Source organism: Manis javanica, chromosome 15, assembly GCF_040802235.1.
Source record: "Manis javanica isolate MJ-LG chromosome 15, MJ_LKY, whole genome shotgun sequence".
NCBI lineage: Eukaryota > Metazoa > Chordata > Mammalia > Pholidota > Manidae > Manis > Manis javanica.
The window spans coordinates 882397-902812 of NC_133170.1; positions in this window are offsets into that span (position 1 = coordinate 882397).

The following is a 20416-nucleotide window of genomic DNA, read 5'->3' on the forward strand; positions in this document are numbered from 1 at the left end:
ACAGCAGGCTTTGGACAGCAGCATTAGGAGACAGAAGGCAGTGAAACATCTTCAAAGTACCCACAGAAGATAACTTTGAATTTAGAATTGGGTACACAGCAAAACTCTTAAAAATGAATACTATGTTTCCAGATAAACAACAGATTATATAACCAACAAACACTACTAAAAGAATTCTAAAAGGGTGTATTTCAGGTAAAAGGAAAGTGGAAATAACCATAGGATATCTAGAGAAATTGGCATGTGTATGCATAAATTTAAACACAATATAAAAATAGCAAAATGAACCAACTAAAAATAGGGGCCACAGGTTGCTCTTTCCCTCTATAGGTTTTCTAACTTTGACACTATAATTTAAAAGTTCTAAAAATATATACAAAACAAAAAAACATATGCCTGCTGTCTCCATTATGTATGATCAAACAAATCATTACAATTTTAAAAATTAAACTGTCCTTTTCAAGTAGCCAGAGGTTCAACATTGAGAGTCCTCATTTTAAGGACGTAGTGATTAAGGTATAATGATGCCAGCTGGAAAGTTAGGAACTATCCTAGTTTCTAAAAGCCACTGTGAAATGAAAAAGAAGGAAGTTTGTTGTGCAGGATAATGTTTTGTTCCATTTTTCTAGCACATGCCTCTTTTTGGAGTTGATGCTCTCTTTTAAACATCTCTGCATGTATATTAAATTAATAAAAATGTAGACTATTAAGTTTGTAGAATGTTAAGCAAAATTTATAGTCCAATTCCACAAGCAATTTGGAATAATATATGCCACAGTAACTCAGGAAAATTATTTTAAATTTGTCCTAATATATTTACAGGACAGTTACATTCAAGATTTCATTTGACAAATGCAATAGATACTCCATTTGAGATAAGCGATGATTTGGCATTTGCAAAGCATTTACCTCTTTATTCATCTCTTCTTAACTATGTTTTGACAGTTCTTTGTGGTAGCAGAAACAGTTTCCCTTATTTGGCTGGAGCTTGTTAGGCACCCTGTAGAATTTTCTGCTGGGTACCTTTTCTCAAAGGATTGTAAAATGTCAAGGAAGAACCCAAAAATGTGCCTCTCAATTTTTATTATTGAAGTTGTGTGTCTGTCTCACTAGGAGTGGGGAAAGACACAAAGACGGCTTTGTATCTCTTATTTAAAAATTACTTTTTCCACTTGATTGTGATGCCTGGAGATATTTTAGGGTGAATACGTGGTGTATATAATATTACGGGACAGTCTTTTTTCTAGCATTCTCAATGAAGACTAGGCTACTCTTTCAGTGCTCTAGTAGCAATAGTAAGAATCTCAGGAATTTAACAAATAGGACATTGACAGTAGGCAGAAAAAATGACAGATGGGTGTAGGGCAGCAATATTCAAGAAATTAAGTGGATACCCTTTCAAATTCCAGACCCTGACCCTTGCTACAGTTATTATTTGGGCTCCTGGACAAGGAAGGAGTGAACAAAGAAGGAAGGTGGTCAAAAGGTACAAATTTCCAGTTATAAGGTGAATGAGTACTGGGTATGAAATGCACAGCATGATGAGTATAGTTAACTCTGCTCTGTGGTATATTTGAAAGTTGCTAAGAGCAGATCCTAAAGTTCTCATCACAAGGAAAACTTCTTTTGGAGGGAAGTATATGAGGTGACAAATGCTAGTAAAATTCACGTGGTTATCATTTTGGACTACATGGATGTCAACTCATGCTGTACACCTTAAGCTTGTGCAGTGGGTATGTCAGTTATATTGCAATAAATCTGGAAAAATGTGGGGAAATGCATACAAATACATACATATACATAAATACATCATACGATGGAATATTATTTAGCTTTAAAAAAAGGAATTTCCTGGTACTTACAACAACATAGATGAACCTGGAGGACCTTATGCTAACTGAAATAAGATAACAGAAATACAAATACTGCATAATCTCACTTACATGTAGAATCTAAAATAGTCAAACTCATAGAAACTGAGAGTAAAATGGCCATTACCTGAGGTTGAGGGGAGGGGGAAATGGAGAGATGTTGGTCAAGGGGTCCAAAATTTCCGTTATGCAAAATGAGTAAGTTCTGGAGATACAATGTGTAGAAATGTGACTGTAGTTAACTATTCCACATTGTATGCTTGAAATTTGCTAAATACGTACATCTTAACTGTTCTCACCACAAAATTTTTAAAAAGTGGAATGACGTTGCCAAGATGGTGATATAGGTTTTTCCTGACCTTGCACCCCCTAGCAGGGACAACGATTCAGGAACGAGACACCACTGAGAGAATCCTGGAACATGGGGGTGAGGCTGAAGCACCCCCTGCATCAGAGGCCAAGATGGGCTGCATTAGAGGGTAAGAGAAGTCACTACATGGTGACCTCATCGCGACATGGTGACCTCATCGTGCCTCCCCCAGGCCAGCGCCGCACGCACAGAGAGGTCTTCCTTTGGCCTCGGGTCCCTCCGGTGGGGAGAGGGAACCCGGGAGACAACAGGCGCCTCCCCACGCCCCAAGCATTGAGGTCATCTGTGGGAACCCCTGCTCTGACCTTGCACCACAGGGATTGTGGGATCTGTGGATCCTGGCCACTGGGACTCCGACTGTGATGGAGAAGGCGGGCGGGGCTTGCAACAGCTGCCCAACTACATTCATATCAGTGGTGCACAACTAGTAATCTCACCTAGGGGCTTTGCTTATCTGCAAGGCCAAGTCGGGGGCACACTGTGACCAGGAAACTTGTTGGGGTGCAGATCTGCCTGATTTGGATCCTCAAATGCGGAGTTTTGCCTGCTCTAGAGTCCCATGGTTTGCCCAATGCCCAGGATGGAGCCATAGCCACACCTGCCGTAGAGTGTCTTCTGGACCATTTTATCAGAAGGGCTGGTAACAGCTCCTGGAATCTGTGTGGCCCAGCAGTGGTCCAGCCAAGAGGCAATGGGCAGAATTGATTGCCCACAGAGCAAAGCCAGTACTGGGCATGGAAGCTTCCCATGCTATGCACAGGCAGGGGCTTGATAGAGAAAGCTGAGGGCAGCTCCCAGCCCTCCAAACCAGAGAGCCTGTTTGGGAAATTGAGAGTAGCCTGGAGCATCTCCTCCCCCTCCCACCCAGGCAGGGAGACTGAGACCTACTCCCACAGGCTGTGGAGAGTGTCTTCTGGCCCCATCTGACCAAAAGGCTGGCAAAAACACCTGACAGCTATGTGGTTCAGCAGCACTCAGGCTGAAGAAAGGGCAGGTGGAGCTGGTAGTTTGCAGCTCAAAGCCAGTGGCCCTGTTTGGCCATGGGAAGTTAGGGTGCAGGTCAGCTTCTGAGTTAAGACAACAAAAAGTTTTACTGGTCATAGAGCTGCTGCTTCCTCTGTGCCCAGGCAGGGAATCTTAATTTGTAGCCCCACTCATTGCTTATTCCATAGCCCATTCAACAGTCCTACATACAATGGAATGGACAAAACAGCCCATGGTGTTCCTGTTCTGTGGAGCAGACCAGGGTCCTCACGTGACCAGGCCAATTCAGTGCACGCTCTGGCCTGATTCAGGCCCCCAAACAATTAGCTGTATATGCCCTGGGCCCTGGCCTGCTTCCTTGCTGGGGTAGGGAGGCTAGTTCATAGACCCATCTCAAACTGAATATAGTGCTCAGTCTCAACCATTTGGTCAACCTGACCAGAGTTCATGCACCTGCAGAGCCCGTCCATAGCCTCACTGGGCAAGGAATCAAGCCAGCAGTCCTCTCTAGCCATTTTCAACCAGTGGCACACCTCCCCATCCCTGCCTCCAAGCTTGAACAGTTGCCTTGCCCCAAAATAGACCATAATAGCAGGCCCCACTATCCGAAAGACACTACCAGCAGACAAACTCAGAAACCCACACTGACCTGACTTGTGAAGAACTGTCTCTGCCAAAGAATCCTATAAAGTCTGGAAAAGGAGCCCCATCACCCAGATGTGCAGATACCAACGGAATACATCAAGAATCACAAAAAATAGGAAAACATAACACGAGCAAAAGAATGAAATTGCAATGACTGACTGTAAAGAAATGGTGATCTGCGAACTGTCAAAGAATGCAAAATAATCCTCTTAAGGAAGTTTAGTGAGCTATAAGAAAACACCACTAAACAAAATAAGGAAAGTGATGCATAAACAAAGCATGAAGTTTGGCAAGGAAATAGCAACCATTTAAAAAGAAAACAAACCCTAGAGTTGAAAAATACAGTAACTGAACTGAAGATGTAAAATAGAAAGATGTAAAAATAGACGACCATTCAGAAGAAATAACCAGTGACCTGGAAGGTAGGACATTGGAAATTACCCAGTCAGAGGATCAGAAAGAAAAAAGAATGAAAAAGAGTAAAGAAAGCCTATGGGAGTTTTAGTACACAATGAAAAGAAACAGTATTCACATTATGGGAATTCCAGAAGGAGAAGAAAAAGACAGGGACAGGAAGTATATTTAAAGCAATAAAGGCTGAAAACTTATTGAATCTGGGGAAAGAAATCCATAAAGCCCAAAGGACTGATATAGGTTGAAATTGATTTGGCTACACTGAGACACATTATAATTACATTGTCAAAAGACAGACAAAAAAAATTTAAAGAGCAGCAGGAGAAAATAGAAGTTACATAAAAGGGAATACCCATAAGATTATTGAAAGATTTCTCAACAGAAACTCTGAGTCAGAAAGAATGGGATGAGTGATTGAAAATCCTGAAAGAAAATAACTGTCAACCAAGAATTCTATACTTAGTGATTTTGCTCTTCAGAAACAAAGGAGGTATGAAGATTTACTGCATAAATGAAAGCTGAGGGAGTTTGTCACCAACAGACCTGTCTTATAGGAATGCTAAAAGGAGCTCCTTGAGTGGAAGTTAAACAATGCTAGTTAACATCATAAGAACAAAAAAAAAAAAACATAACTCTCACTAGGAATGGCACATAGTCATAGATTCTGCAATGTGGCAATGGTGGTACATAACTCAAAACTATAAAAGTTCAAAAAATGAAGTAGCAAAAATACAGGAAAACTGGAAAATTCACAAACACGTGGAAATCAATAACTCCAGAATAACCAATGGATCAAAGAAGAAATTAAATAAAAACATTTCTTGAGACAAATGAAAATGGAAACACAACATACCCAGACTCATAGAATGCAGCAAAAGCAGTTATGAGAGGGACATTTATAGCACCAAATGCTTATACCAAGAACCAAGGGAGATCCCAAATAAGCAGCCTAACTCTATACCTTAACTACAAAAAAGACCATATTGAGCCCAAAGTTAGCTGAAGAAGGAAAATAAATATTAGAGCGAAATAGAGAACAGAAAAACAATAGAAAAGATTAAGCAAACCTAAGAGTTAGTTCTTTAGAAAGAAACAAAATTGACAGTCCTTTAGCTAGACAAACCAAGGAAAAAAGAAATGGCCCAAGTCAACAAAATTATAAATGAAGAGAGAAACATCACAGTGGATACCAGACAAATTCAAAGCATCATAAAAGGCTATTACAAACAACTGTACAACAAACTGGGCAAGCCACAAGAAGTGAAAAAATTCTTAAAAACATACAACTTAACCAAGAGTCAGGAAGAAATAGAAAATTTGAAGAGGAGAGTTACTGGTAAGGTGATTGAATCGGTGATTTAAAATCTCCCAATGAAGAAAATCCAGTACCAAATGGCTTCACTTAGGAATTTTACTAAACAATTGAAGAAAGACTAAGACCAATCCTTCTCAAACCATTCCAAAAAATCAGAGAAGAGGGAACATTCCCAAACTCTTATGAAGCCAGCATTATCCTGATAACAAAACCAAAAAAGGACACTACTAGAAAGCAGGCCAAATCCCTGATGAATGTAAATGCAAAAATTCTCAATGAAATACTAGCAAACTCAATTTAGCAGCACATTAAATGGGTCATTCACCATGATCAAGTGCGATTTATCCCTGGGATGCAAGGGTGGTTCAAAACATGCATGTGAATCTGTGATACACATTAATACAATGAAAGAAAACAATGGTCATCTCAATATATGCAGAAGAAACATTCAGCAAAAGTGAATTCAACATCCATTCATGATAAAAACTCTGAACAAGTTAGGCATTGAAAGAACAAATGTCAACAAAATGAAGGTCGTATATGACAAGCCAATGTACTCAATAATGAAAGGATGAAGGATTTCCCTCTAAAAACAGGAACAAGACAAGGTTGCACACTCTCACCATTCCTGTTCAACATGACACCAGAAGCCTTAGATAGAGCAATCAGCCAAGAAAGAAAAGGTATCAGAATTGGAAAGTCTCTATTTGCAGATGACATGATTTTATATATAGAAAAAAACTGAAAACTCAACCAAAAACCTGTTACATCTAATCAATAAATTCAGTAAAGTTGTAGAATACAAATTTAATATATAAAAATCAATAGTATTTCTATACACCAAGAACCACTACACTAAAAACCACAAGACATCGATGAAAGAAACTGAAGAAAACACAAATAAATGGAAAGACTTCCCATGTTCATGGGTTGGAAGAATTTATATTGTTAAAATGCCAATACCATCAAAAGCTTCTATAGAATCAGTGTAATCCCTATCTGGATTCCAGTGGCATTTTTTACAGAAGTAGAAAAAACACTCCTAAAATTTATATGAAACCCCAAAAGACCCTGAATAGCCAAAGAAATTCTGAGAAGAACAAAGCAGGAGTTATATCACAATCTATAGCCATCAAAAAAATATGGTACAGGCATGAGAACAGACAAAAAGATGAAAGGAACAGATTGAGAGCCCAGAAATAAACCCAAGGGTATATGGTCAGCTAATATTTTTCAAGGGAGCCAAGAATACTGAATGGAGAAAAGACAATCTCCTTAATAAATGATGCTGGGATAACTGGATAGTCACATGTGAAAGAATGAAATTGGACCCATATCTTCTATCACTTATAAAAATTAGCTCAAAATGGATTAACAACTTAAATGTTAAGACCTGAAACCATGAAACTCCATGGAGAAAACAGGAACAAAGCTCCCTGACCTGAGTCTTGGTAATGATTTTTTGGACATGACACTAAAGCACCAGCCACAAAATTTTAAAAAACCAACTGAGATGACGTCAAATTAAAAGCTTCTTTTAATTTGACACCATCAGCAAAGAGAAAAGAAAACCTACAGTACAGGAAAAAATATTTGCAAACCATGTATCTCCTAAGGGGTTAATATCCAAAACATAACTCATACAACTCAATAGCAAAAGAACAACACTGTTAAAAATGGACAAAAGAAGTGAATACACATTTCTTAAAAAAAGATATACAAAAGGCCAAGACGTACATGAAAAGATGCTCAACATCACTAGTCATCAAGGAAATAACTGCAAATTAAAACCACAATGAGATGTCGCCTCATGCCTGTGAGAATGATCATCACCAAAAAGATAAGAGGTAACATGCTGGGGTGGATGTGGAGAAAAGGGAACCTTGTGCGCTGTTGGTGAGGTTGTGAATTGGTGCTGCCACTATGGAAAACAGTATGGAGGTTCCTCGAAAAATTAAAAATAGAACTTTTCTATAAAACATGTGATCCAGTAATTCCACTTCTGGGAATAGATCCAAAGGAAATGAAAACACTAACTCAAAAATATACCACCCTCACCTTCATAGCAGCATTACTTACAGTAGCCAAGACATGGACACAACCTAAGCTTCCATCAGTGGATGAATGGATAAAGAAATTGGATATATGTTTATAATGGAATATTATTCAGCCATAAAAAATGAGATCCTACCATTTGTGACAACATGCATGGACCTTGAAGGCATTATGCTCAGTGAAATAAGTCAGAAAGACAAATACTGTATAATCTCACATGTGGGATCTGAAAACCAAAATGAAAGGAAAAAACCCATAGGTAAAAAGCAATCAGGCTTGTGGTCACCAGGGGTAGGAGATACAGGGAGGGGGGACTGGAGGAAGTTGGTCAAAAGGTACAATTCCAGCTACAAGGTAAGTTGGTCCTAGGGCTGTACTGTGCGGCATGTCGCCCACACTAATGTGTGATACTCAGGGAAGCTGTCAAGAGTAAATTCTGAGTTCTCACCAGAAGAAACTTTTTGTCCTTTATTCTTTTCTTTTTGTTTTATCTGTATGAAAAGATGGATGTTAGCTAAACCTATTGTAACCGTTTCATGTAAATCAAACCATTACGCTGTATGCCTTAAATTTATACAGTGATGTGTGTCAATTGTTTCTCAAAATTGGGGTGGGGGAGGGCGGAGCCAAGATGGCGGTGTGAGTAGAGTAGCGGAAATCTCCCAAAACCACATATATTTTTGAAAATACAACAAATACAACTCTTCCTAAAAATTGGGGTGGGGGAGTGGAAATGGTGAATATGTGAAGTGATGCTAATATGCTTGATTAATATGTTAATTAGCTTGATTGTGGTGATGGCAGTATATATCAAAGCATCAAGTTGTACATCTTAAATATATATAATCATTTGTCAGTTATCTCTCAATGCAGCTACAAAAATTAAGAGAAAGTATTGACATGCAAGAAGAAGATACTGTATCATCTCATTTCATAAAGATTGCCCTAATTTGAGAAATAGGCTAGTCTCTAAATAAAGGCCTGGCTAATAAGAAAGCAGAAAATGTCAGTACAGTTCCAAACACAATACTAGGAACAGTGCTTGATAAATATTTGCCATTACCTGTTACTTTGGACAAGTCACCATTACCTTTTTATGCCCCAGCTTTCCTCTTTTAAATCAAAAAGACAACTACAAAGTCCTAATTAGCTAAGCATCAAGAGTTAACATGGTAATGTTTCAAAGTGTTCTTATCCAGGCTCCACAGAACAGAACTAAGTGAAGTATTAGGTCTATTTTTTAAGAGAGGACCAGAAAGGGTGAGAAAAGACTTACACTTGGTGGGCGTGGGTAAAATTGTAACATTTCTAGAATATCTCGCCTGGCTTTGGTACATCTGCATGTCAACAAGTGTTCAGAGGTGGAAAAAAGTATGGCTTTAGTGCATTTGCATCTTGAGGGGTACAGAAGTTCATCTCCATATCAGTGGGTCATTGCCTGGGCACAGGGGGACTCATCTGGACCTGAGAGGGGATGGGAGGGCTGGTTTTGCTGCTGCTTGAGCAGGAGAGAGAGATGGGCTGGACTGCAGTTTTATAAGCAATAAACGGATTTTAAACTTTATTTCTCCCTTTAACTGATTTCGGTTTTTAGAGGTGTTTTGCCCCCGGATTTCCTTTTCCCAGACTAACACCGGGTAAAATTGTAACATTTCCAGAATATCTTGCCTGGCTTTAGTACATCTGCATATCAACAGGCACTCAAGGGTGGAGAGAAGTACGGCTTTAGTGCTTTTGCATCATTCCTCAGGGGTGGAGAGAAGGTCATCTCCGCATCAGCGGGTAACGGAGGGCTTACTGTACCTGAGAGGTGAGGGGGAGGGCCGGGTTTGCTTCTTCCAGAGCAGGGAAGAGAGACGGCCCGGGACTGCAGTTTGTAAGCAATAAACGGATTTTAAACTTTATTTCTCCCTTTGACTGATTACGGTTTTAAGAGGTATTTTGCCCCGGGATTTCCTCTCCCCAGACTTAGACACTCTGTCAAATCTGGATGGTATACCCTGAACAAAGCAGATTTACTGAAGGGTCAGCATAATTTGAAACGAAGCCACCCAAATGCAGAAACTTTGTAGAGGTTGTGTGCCCTGGAAATGGAAAGCTAGTTTGTGATTTGAGGCAGAGGAAGAAAATCGAATAATTCTGTTGAGTGATGTCATCCACTCCAAAATTGCTGGTGTTTTTTCTGCTATTTTGAAGTGGTCATGAAGGATTTTTCAGCTACTGCAGTTTCCTTTAACCTGCTACTGAGTGAAACTACTGACAGGTCTGAGGGCAGCCTGCTCCTGGTTCCCATCTACTATATGCATATCATGTCATCCAAAGAAATCTATTTTAAGAAGCCCTTTTGGAAACTTTGAAAGCAATCAATACCTTTAAAATGATGAAAACCTCTTTGTCAAGCGATGCTTCTCAACTTTTCCCATTATGTCCATGGCACATGTTGAAAATGGTGATCTTTGTGTGGTAAAATGGGACCAGCTGCTGCAAGATAGACTTCAGTGTGTTGGAACACGTGTGACTCATTCGGGCATGAAGGCTAGGATGCTGTCCTTTAGAATGTATCAGCGTTTGGCCAAGAAAGAAGCTCCATGCATGAGTCTTAATTGTTGAGGCTTTGTCACCAATAGCCCTGTAAGAAGTCTTGCCTGTTGCTGAGAAGCCAGTGAGCCCCTTAAAATAATTTTGTCAAGAAATGTGAATATGTAACAACACTCTTCTCATGTACACAGAAATTGCTTGACTTTCCCCAAGAACAATCTTGAAGAGCTTGACTGAATTTCGGACAAACATTTTGCTTTTGTTAGTGTTTTTGAAAAGAAAACTGTGTGGCAAGGAAAGGCCCGTTTATGTCTTCTTTGGTAAATTGCTGAGGTACATCTTTTAATGTTGCTTAAAGTTGTGAGAGAGATTTGAGAGAAATAACTGTGTCAAGTGTCCGGTGCTTCCATAACTGACATGTGGGTGGTGAGTAGGGGAAGTCTCATCAGTTTTTCTGTAGGCAGTAATCCTGGTGTCCATTGCACCAGGAAACACCAGAAGACTCTCCTGAAGATTTGCTCCCTCTGGTCATCCTAAAAATTGGTACAGATGCCGCAGCAATGCACAGACTGCCCTCAGTGTCCATTTTGCAATCCAGAGAAACAACCTTCTCAATGAAAATTTCTTTTGAGTGGAATTAAAGGTGACTTTGTTCCAGTTTACTTTCTTTTTTTCAGAATGAAGCTGTTAATTTTTGTTTGAAAAAACAGGAAGACATAAATCTTAAGTGTAAGATTTTTCTATGTTTGTTATATAAGGAAAAATCAATGGTCAGTGTAATAAAATTACTTGTATGTAAACATTTTGCTATATGTTCTGTGAACATTTTTCTGAACAGAGGATCTGTATTTTCATTTGATTCACAGGGACATCTGCTCCCAGTTTGTGGATGACCAGTACACGGTCAGCACACTATTCCGTTCATACAGCCCTTCCCTCAAACTCTCAACAACTTCATTGTCATCAGCGCTTCTTTGGTATATTTTAGTATCACTGTTAGTGTTGGATTTCTTTTTTAGGCTTATGTCCTATCTTTATACCATATATCTTAATTGTAGAGAGATGCCTTTTCTCCTAGTTTAACTGGATGTACACAGCAAGTTGTTATTTGGGTGCTAGCTTAATTTTTTACTGGATGAATGCATGTATTGTACTGATGAACACAAAGTACTAACTTTGCATTTTGGAGAAACTGAGTTACATCGGCCGCAGATTCTAAAGCACATCGAACTTCTTTGTACTGTGTATGCCTAGTGTAAGGTACACCAGTGTAGGTAAGCTGTATAGTACACATGCCTATTCCAGGAAGGGCAAATTCCTCTAGATTTTTGCACAGATTTTCTACAGCACCTAGAGTTTTGCTTTGCACATAGAAGGTTTCATTAAGTATTTGTTAAGTGGGCAAATGTAACAATTCAGTGACAGTTTGGCAAACTAGAAAGTTCTTTACCTTCCCCTATATAGGGTAGTGTATGGACAGGATGAAGAAGTCATGGTATGGATTTTACTATTGACTTGGCTTTGTCTTACTATTCTCTCTTCCTGTTCAAGTTTTTGGTTGGCAGAATTAGGACATAAAACAATGGCTGAAAGTGGTAACTGATAGGTCTGTTGCCATTGACCCTGTAAGGACTTTGGAATCTCTATACAGAACTTTCTACCTCAAAGAGACTTTTTTGTCTCCATAAAATCTGTCCATCTGAACAATAAACATAGTAAGCAAAGCTAATTTTTATTGCAAACTTACTGTGTGCCAGGCACTGTATTGAGTACTTTACATAAACTTTCTCATTTAACCGTCACAACAACCCTATGAAGGAGGTACTGTAATTATCCCCATTTTACAATGAGGAAAGGATTTAGAGATGGTAATATATTTTACTTAATACCATTCTCAGAAGGTGAAACTGGGATTTGCATCCCTGGCAGTCTAGACCCAGCACTGTTGACCACTTTAGGTCCATTTTAAGGTTGAGGCACGACAGTGGCAAGGAGCAGCCTATTTCCATATTACTAGTTAGTGTCATAATTCTCAGTTGGCATGTAAGAATGTGGGGGACCAGTAAGTTTAGACCTTACTTTCCTAAAGCCTTTTGTGTGTGTGCTTAATATGGAAGATTGGTTCCTAAGCACACCCTGTGTGTTAAGTGTGTAGTCAATAAAATGTGGACCAGCATTTGAAGTGTTCCACAATGTAATTTTAATAGGATAAACTTCAGATATATTTCAGGAGTACCATAAACGTCCTTCATGACTTTAAAGGGTCAATACCAGGTAGACTTTTTGCAGTTAGGATTTTCTAGTCAGCATGATAACAATAAGATTATTTCTTCCTATTGCTTTTAGAAATAATAAATTGAGAGCCTCCTAACAGTATACTCTCATTTCTCCCTTCCAGACCAACCTTTGTATTGTTGTTGAATATATTTTTCTTATATGCATATTAAACTTACACATGTATCATTTAAGTCTACATATATTATAAAACCACAATACAGTGTTATTGTTTTAGTTTAACAGACTTAATACCTAGAGCTTTACATATGAAATGAAGTAAATGCTCAATGTGTTAATTTTTTTTGAGCTTGCGTTACACATCTTGCCTCCCTGAGTAGTTCAAAACGAACACTTTGTATAAAACACAAAAACCACCCCCCAAAAGGTACTCAAAAAGAGTTGAGTTCTGGTACACACTGCCTTAATAAATTGATATCTACTAAAGTTTAAAAATAATGAATTTACACACCACATGCACACACAAACCTGGAATGTACTATAAGAAATGCTACGTCTTCATCATATAATCTAATTTAATTGCATCTCTTGTTCTTTCTTCTTCAAAGGTTTGGTCTTTGAAGGATTCCTTCAAAGTAGCTGTGATTTGGTATTTTGCAGGAGAGCAGACACCACTCCAGACCCAAACCTGCCACAGTGGAGGAGATTCCCTCTGACTCAGAAAAGGTTGCAAGAAAAATCACTACAATTGGCCATGTCGGTCCCAGCATTGCAAACCGGTGGCTCTGCTCCTCCTGCTCTTGTCCGTGTCCTCGACGACCTCAGACAGGAAGCCAGCCAGCGCATTAGGCCTGTGACCTGAAAGGGAGTCACGCGTAGGCATACAAAGGGATCTGACAAAAACGCAGTTGCTTTTTTGAAATCTATGGAGACCTAAAAATACCGGAAGTGCAATATTGAATTTGATTTGCACGCCAAGTCTTATAGGCACATAAAGAGTGTCTTCTCTTAAAAGTAAGATTTGGCAGCTGATTTGACTTGCATAGTTTCTGAGGAAGAGGTTCTAAGATGGTTTTATTCCCAAGAGAAACAGCACTAGTTCTAAGTAACTTTGAGATAGACTGTGTGGCCTTGCCCTGTCCTGGCCACAGCACCTCAGCACAGCTGCCATGGGGCAGGGCCGAGTTTACTAATCAGTTTTACTTGCTGCATTTAGGGAAGTGGTGTCAACACATTGAACTTAAAACATCAGTCCTCGTTATGATCCTATAGGACATACAAATCCCAAACATTTCTGTGTTTTGTGTAGTGGGATATACACAGCAGGCCGCTTTAAAGAGCCATCACTCGCCTCCATCCTGATGAACGAAATGGTTTCAGCAAAGGTAAAATTTAGATGTGACTCAACTGCTTAAGTGCTTTTTGTTTCTTTTGGTTCTAATTCCGTGGGTGAACTCAGGAATTTGGACATGCTAAATTTTTGTATTAGAGCACCAGCTACATTGTTACAAATGGGTGCTCAATAAATGCTGCCTTTATAGCAATGCTGCTTTGGGTGGTGTTAAGATTTACTCCATTTAATGTAACCTGTCACTTCCATCTGGGTTTTCAGTGGATTCTTTCTCATTATAATTCCTCACTTTTTTAAAACCCTCTTAGTCTGAAACAGTGACTTCCAGGTTGCATTTATCATATTCATAACTGAAATATGGCACTTCTTCATCTTTCTTGTTCCAGTTGTTGTGGAAATGAAGACTTTAATATATTTACTGAGCTGCTGTGGACTGTTTCACAGGTTGGGCAGTGCACAGATCCAGGGGGTGTTCTTCACATAGACTGAAATGTGAATGAAGGCTCCTCCCGTAGTAATTAGGGGTTCTCCTGGAAGCAGACGTGAGATAAGGATTTGATAGAGTTTATTTGGAAAGTGGAGAAAAAAGTAGGGCAGGAGAGTGGGGAAGTGGCGCCAGGACAGGAAGATAGCTACTGAGGGGTGCATCAAGTCAGCTGCTCCAGCGAGAGGCTGAAGTTAGATTCCACAGGGAAACTGGGAAATAGTTTCAAGTACATGCCTCAGAATCATCCTAACAGACGGGTGAGGAGGCTGTAGTGTTAATATGCCAACTCCTGAGACAGGTCATTGGATGGGGACTGTTACGGTGGGTATGGGAGGGTTCATTCCTTGTTCATGGCAGGTAAACAAGGGCTGGGGCCTGCTGTGGCTCTGCGGTCAGGGTGAGTGCGGGGAAGGAGGCTGTGGGCTTAGATCCTGACGCAGAGTGGGGATCTGCCAGAGCACGATGAGGCCTGGGCACACAGGGCCTGCCGTGATCCCCTGGAGCTGCGTAGGTAGAGCCCGTAAACAGCACGTGGTGCCTTGTATATATATATTGATCTTTATTTTACCCGATATTTTAATTTGATATCATTAATCTAATTTTCCTTTTTACTCTTTTGTGCCTTCTAGGCAAGTTATTAAATACTGTATTTGGTTTATGGTGACCAGGCCGTGTTCAATATCCACGTACTGTTTGACAAAAGCTGCATTATATGATCCTGTTTGCTTGGGCTAAATGTATTAAGAGCTATCATATTTTTAAAGTTTCTATTGATTGTTTTTTTCCTCTTAGTAATCTTTTTTTTCCAGATTTTCTATGCATTTTTTGAGATAATCATACAAATGTTCTCCTTTTTTTTGTTAATATGGTGAATTACATTGATAGTTTTTTTCTATTAAGGTATCATTGATATACACTCTCTCATGCCTCCGTCTTTGCTCTCCCTCTGAAGTAATTTTAACTGTGTTTTCTGAATTCAACCCTATTTAATTCTCTAGGGTATAGCCATCGTTTTATTACCTTACATTTCTTTGGTACTTCTCCCATAACCAAATATTTATTCAAATATAATGCATGCTCATAATAAAAAAAAAAGTCAAACTGAATCAAAGAGTATAACCATTACCCTTACTACACTCACTGTATTCCTCAGAAGTAGACAGGCCCAGCATTCTGGCTCCCAAGTCTGGCGTCTGTGTGGCCCTGGATAAGGTGTGTTGCTGTCCATGCCTCGCTTTGCTCGGCTGTCAGAGGGATGATGTTGCATACCTCACAGGCATGTTTCCAGAATTTGTGGAGATAATTCAGGCAAAGCTTTTAGGACAGAGGCTAGCATGTAGTCCAAGTTTTGTAAACGTTAGCTATTACTATGTCTCTTTTCCACATATGGAAGCATGTGTGTCTCCTTTTTTTTCCCCTCACACTAATGGGACCATCCAGTACAAATAGTTCTGACATTTGCTCATATAAACATCTACCTTGTTCTTTTTAACATTTTCATAGTATTCCAGGCCTCTGTTAAATGAACCATTTTGTAGTTTTACAATGTTTGTCACTATGAGGTAATTACCTAAATAAATTGATAAAAGGATTTTTATATATTGCTTTTTTCTGCTACTAGATGTTCAGAATTTAGCATACACTTGGAATTTTCTCACTTTAATAGTCCATATGCCTCTGGACTCTGAAAGTTATTGCTTATGAATACTTGGGTTGTAAGATAGACATATATATATATATAGAGAGAGAGAGAATCTGTTACATCAGAATTAGTTTTGTTTACAACTAACAGAAATCCAAAAGAACAGTGGTAAAAACAAGACAGAGTATTTCTCTTTTACATAAAAGTCTTGATATTCTATCTAAGTGGTACCCCTTTGTGTTGTGCAAAGCACAGCTTGTGAGACCCAAGGAGACTGTTTCAGCCCCAGCCGGTAGGAAAGAGGAGTGAACAAAGAAGAGAGGGCAAAGAGTGCACCAACTATAATTTTATGTTTGTGCTAAAGTCCACATAACTTAAAATTTATCATTTTAACATTCTTAAGTCTATGGCTAGCTTCTTGGCATTAACTATACTCAAATTGTCGTGCAACCATCACTACCATCTCCAGAATCACTTTTCCATCTTCCCAAATAGAAACTACCCATCAAGCAGTATCTCCCCATTCCTTCCTCCCCAGCCCCTGGTAGCCACCACTCTGCTTTCTCTCTATGAATCTGACTAGGGACCTCATGGAAGTGGAATCACACAGCATTTGTCTTTTTGTGACTGGTTTATTTCACTTAGCATCATGTCTTCAGGGTTCACCCATGTAGAAGCATGTGTCAGCGTTTCCTTTTTAAAGCTGAATAAACTACAACATTTTGTTTATCCATTCGTCCATCAATGGACACTTGGGTGGTTTCCTCCTTTTGGCTAATTGTCAGTAACGCTGCTATGAAACGTGGCTGTCCAAGTATCTGTTTGGGTCTTTGCTTTCAATTCTTTTGGCTATATATTCATCCACAAGTGGAACTGGCAGATCATATGGTAACTCTATTTTTAACTTCCTGAGGCATGGTCATCCTGTTTCCCTTAGTGGCTGTGCCATTTTACATTACCACTAGCAGCGCACAAGGGTTCCAGTTTCCACATCCTTGCCAACATGTTATTTTGTTTTTCTGATTAATAGCCATCCCAATGCATATGAGGTGGTATCTCATTGTGGTTTTTATTTGCTTTTTCTAATGAATGGTGAAATAAATCTCTTTTCATATACTTATTGACCATTTATTTATCTTCTTTGGAAAATTATTTAACTCCTTTGTCCATATTTTAATTGGATTTTTGTTGAGTTGTAAGAGTTCTTTATATACTGGGTATTAATCCTCTATCAGATAAATGATTTGCAAATATTTTCTCCATGGGTTGCTTTTGTATTCTGTTAATAGTGTCCTTTGATGCATAAACATTTTAAATTTTGATGTAATCCAATTTATCTATTTTTTTGTTTTGTTGTTTATGTTTTTTGTGTCATATCCAAAAAATCATTGCCAAATCTAATGTCATGAAGCTTTTCCCCTGTTTTCTTCTAAGATTTTTATAGTTCTAGCTCTTATGTAGGTCTTTGATCTATACTGGATTGATTTTTATATATGGTATTAGGTAAGGGTCCAATTTCATTCCTTTGCATGTAGCTGTCAGGTTTTCCCAGTATCATTTGTTTAAAATATACCAACTACCTTTAAACAGAAAGGGTCCTGTGAACTGCCACATAACACTTTTATTTACATCCTATTGGCCAGAGCTTGGTTACAGGGTTATACTTAGCTGCAAGGAAGGTTGACAAATTAAGTTGGAACAAGCTATTTTAATTAAAGATAAAATTTTTTTAATTTTAAATCTTTTCTTCTTTTGATTATCTTGAAGAGGCTATAAAATAATGTTGTACAATGATGTACACTTAGGTGTCTGCATTAATTTTGAGAGCAGAACAATTGCATTTTATGAAGGTGATATATTCTTGAAGATCTGGCATAAAATCCAGTAGGAATAAATGTAAAACAAATGGTGGTGTTGGAGGCATAGGCTGGAGTACCTCTCCGGAGACTGTGGATCTGTTGCAGCGATACTGACCTTGCAGCGATACTGACCTTGCAGCCTAGTCTCCAGTATTTTTTTTCCATTTTTCCTACCCAGATACTCCAGGATTTTTAAAGGTTAAAGATGTATCTGCTGCATTTAAGTGTCTCAGCATCAGTTCCATTGTTTTTCAGTATGTTTATTCTGAACAAATGGTGTCAGCTGTTGAGGAGTTTGGCCTTCCTCAGAGAGATTTATCACATTAACTTTTCTTCCAAAGTTATGCATATGGGAGGGTTTTCAGACATCAGCACTTGATGGCATTGTTGGACTATTAAAACAACTTTACATTAAAATAATGGTGCATGTTAAACAGCAGAATAGTCACCAAAATTACTCCATTCCAAACCATACCACTGGGGTGCCCACAGTGTATGGATAAGTAGGCATTTCTGTGGAGCAATTGAAGTAACAAAAATATGAAAAATTGTCTACCAGCTCTGAAATGATGCAATTTTTAATAATTTAACAATTCTTGATAATTTTTGAATGATTTTTTAAAGAATGAGGCTTTATTAATATTTCTGTTGTGCTATTTCAAATTTATATAAAGTCTCTTATTTATCTTGTGTTTTGGTGATGTGATGAAAGAGAAACAGCTATATGAAGTATATAATCACTGTTTTAGCAGTCAGTTTTTTAAGGTAGCCTATTTGCTTTAAAATAGGGGTGGAGAGAGGTAAGGGGGGAGTATAGAAGAAAAACGGCCATAGGTTGTAATTGAGATGATGAGAACATGGGTGTTTATTGTATTACTGTCTTTACTTTTGTGTTTGTTTAAAGATTTCCCTGGTGAAAAGTTAAATAAAGAAGGCTTGCTCTGTTAGCATGTGGTATACCTCATTGCATGGTATAGATGATCTGCTCCATTTATGTTTTTCTATCAGAAAGACAGAAAAAAGAGGGGGCAGAGCAATGCAGTATAAGCACATTGGTCAGAGAAATCTTTTGGAAGAGCCAGGTATTGTTTATCAAGTTGAGAACCTGAAAGAAATGAGGTTTTCACTCACTAATTCTAAACTTGAACACCCAGAGACACAGTAGAGCTTCCTGAGGAAGGAGGTAAACCCCAATGACAGTGTGGGGCATCGTGTTACTAGGCGGTGAATGAGAACTAACTCAAGTGTCAGCCTCCAGTAGAGGCCTGTGAGTAATTCTTACTGTTTGATAGCAGCCGAGGAAAGGAACTCTATTTGATTCTGGGGATTCACCCTCATAGCTTTCTCTTTGGACTCAGAGAATTAATTGTTTCTTCTCCTGTTCAGAGTTAATTCCCACATGTGAACTGTTGATCCCATCTGTTCCATCTCCTCCGGGATTTCTGTATATCAACTATTCCCTCATTCCCTCTCTCATATACTCAACCTTTCTGTCAGCCCCTTTCCTCACAGCTTGGAAGCGTGTTCAGATCTGCCCTGACTTCCCATCCCTCTCTAGCTATGTCTGCTCCAGCCCCTTGCTCCTTCCATCCGAAGTAGTTCTTCAAAGAATTGTGTTTCCTTCTGTTCTCCAATGTTATGTGTTTATCTTACTGTAATTCGATTACAACCACCGAGTTCCTGACACTGCAGTGGTGAGACTACTAGATACCCAATTACCAAATCCCACGGCCAGTTTTCAGTCCTTGCCTCATTCAATCTCTCTAATTGCTTTTTTAAAAAATTATAAGCCAGACACAGGCCTGTGTGCTTTACACATATTACTTAGCTCATTTTATCCATAATAGCCCTGTGAGGTAGGTACCATTATTATCTTCATTTTGTAGAGAAACAGGCAGAAAGAGATGGAGTAATTCATCCTGGATCACCAATTACTCCTTTATTCCTTTAATATTTCGATTTGGTTGATTGGTTTCTGAGATGACAGCTGCAGTAGTTAAGAGTAATCCCTCCACCCTGCACCCCATGCCCCAATCCCTGGAACCTGGGAATATGTTGGGTTATATGGCAAAAGGGAATTAATGTTGCAGATGGATTAATATGACTAATCAGTTGATAGGGAGGGTATCCTGGATTATCCAGGGTAGCACACTGTAATCACAAGGGTCCTTCAAAGTGGAACAGGGAGGCAGGAGAAAGAGAAGGTGGCGTGATGACAGAAGCAGGTCGCAGCGATGTGTTGTGAGATGCACTGGGCTTGATGCTGGTTCTGAAGGCAGGAAAAGGCCAAGTGTGCAGGTGGCCACTAGGAAAGGCCAGGAAACGATTCCCTGCTGCAGTCCCTACAATGGAATGCTGCTCTGCTGACACCTTAAGTTTAGACCAATGAGGTGTGTGTGGGACTTGTAAACCTAGAGAACAGTAAGATAATACATTTGTGTTGTTTTAAGCTACTCTAGTTGTGGTAATTTGTTACCATGGCAACAGGAAACTCGTATAGAGCCTCTCCTGGCTGCCTGACGCTTCTCTGACCATTTCTTGCCAGGGTCCATTCCTGGTGCCTTTTGCTCCGACCCCCTAATAGTCTGAGTTCCCCAGAGCTCGGTCCTTGGCACCCGTCCTCATTCCATTCGTCTCCTCTGGTTAATGT